General features: G+C 53.5%; 1 non-coding gene across 1 annotated transcript; it reads right to left on the bottom strand.

Moving 5' to 3' along the window:
• Nucleotides 1-455: 455 nt before the first annotated feature.
• TRNAS-GCU lies at nucleotides 456-537 on the bottom strand. The gene has a single exon. It is a non-coding gene; the product is annotated as a tRNA-Ser (tRNA).
• Nucleotides 538-1,910: the final 1,373 nt, after the last annotated feature.

The following is a 1,910-nucleotide window of genomic DNA, read 5'->3' as shown; positions in this document are numbered from 1 at the left end:
GAGGGAGAAGCAGGGGGAGTGGGCGAGGGAGAAGCAGGGGGAGTGGGCGAGGGAGAAGCAGGCTCCCCGCCGAGCAGGGAGCCCGGTGCGGGACGCGATCCCAAGACCCTGGCATCATGACCTGACGCTTAACGACTGAGCCACCCAGGCGCCCCTAATATAGACAATTTTGTGCACATTACTCTGTAGACAGTCTTACCAGTTCCTCTTTGTTAGGCAATATTTTTCTATGGCCCTCAATTTTTCAGTTGTTTCCTCAGTGGGGAATCCGTGCAAAGCCAAGCTTACAAGGGAATGAAAAGTTGATGTGGGAATGAAACACGAAGGAAATAAATCAATTGACGAAGGACGTTCCGGCACAGCAAGTGCTCCTGAAGCAGCGGAGAACAGGCAGGATCCGAGGGAATCACCCAGCCGGGCGGAGTGGGGCGTACCTCGCCGAGCAAAAGAGCCGCCGACGAGGGCGGGACTCGAACCCACGCGTGCAGAGCACAATGGATTAGCAGTCCATCGCCTTAACCACTCGGCCACCTCGTCGCCCGGGAGCCCGGCTCGTGCGGCTTCTCCCTCCCCGCTGTCCTTCAGCAGCTGTGCGGCTCTTCGTCCCTTCGCCCGGCCGCGGCGTCCCCGTCAGCACCGCAGTCCGCGTCGGGCGTCCACGTACCCGCAAGACCGGCCGCACCGGGAGGTGGGCGCGCCCCCCCGCAGACGCCTGCCGCTCCCCGCGCGCGCCCCCACGCGTGCACCCCGCTTCCCCGGGACGGATTCCCCGCCCCCCGGCGGGAGTCGCCGCGCCTTCCTGTTTTCCGAGCGCACCGGCTCTGCGACTCCCTTTCCAAGTGGCGGGTCCGCGCTCCAGGCCTCGGCGGTGGCCTGCCGTCTTGCAGAGTCTGCTTCTCCTCTGACCCTCCCGACCCTCCCCCCTCTATTAAAGTTTAAAATTAAAATTTACAAAGTCCATACGCTTCCTTAACCCAGCAGTCAGACCGCTAGTAGGAGATTATGCTAGAGAAGTACGGATACTAGGTGAAAAATACATACTCACAAAACACACACAGGTTACATACGGTACAGTGGGGCACTCCCGCTGAGAGTTAACTGTTAGAAACTACCCAATGCCCACCAAATGGGACAGATCCCTTTTCTTTTAAAGCAGGCAGAACAGAGCCCAGCGCAGAGCTTGAACCCTGAGATCAAAATCTGAGCAGAGATCAAGAGTCCCATGCTCAACCGACTGAGCCACCCATGTGCCCCCAAATAATCTATGATTAAACATCACATTGGAGGAGTATGTGATCATTAATAAAAACACTACAGGGGCGCCTGGGTGGCTCGGTTGGTTGAGCGGCTGCCTTCAGTTCAGGTCATGATCCCAGCGTCCTGGGATCTAGGCCCCCATGGGGCTCCTTGCTCCGCTGGGAGTCTGCTTCTCCCTCATCCTCTCCCTCTGCTGCTCCCCCTGCTTGTGCTCTCTCTCTGACAAATAAATAAAATCTTAAAAAAAAGTAAGAACAATGCATACCTACATGACAAATATTTTTCCACTTATTTTTTAAAGGCAAATTACAGAACAGGATGTATAGTATTTTTGTGTTGTTTTAGCGTTATGTTTTAGTTTTAGGTGATAGACTGAGTTTAGATAATTATCATGTTTTTTAAGATTTTATTTTTTTTTAATCTTTTAATTCTTATGTTAATCCCCATACATTACATCATTAGTTTTAGATGTAGTGTTCCATGATTCATTGTTTGTGCATAACACCCAGTGCTCCATGCAGAACGTGCCCTCCTCAATACCCATCACCAGGCTAACCCGTCCCCCCACCCCCCTCCCCTCTAGAACCCTCAGTTTGTTTTTCAGAGTCCATCGTCTCTCATGGTTTGTCTACCCCTCCGATTCCCCCCCTTCA

The sequence above is a fragment of the Mirounga leonina genome, unplaced genomic scaffold (genome assembly GCF_011800145.1).
Source record: "Mirounga leonina isolate KUSES-001 unplaced genomic scaffold, KU_Mleo_1.0 Mir_366, whole genome shotgun sequence".
NCBI lineage: Eukaryota > Metazoa > Chordata > Mammalia > Carnivora > Phocidae > Mirounga > Mirounga leonina.
This window is presented reverse-complemented; position numbering and strand designations above follow the sequence as displayed.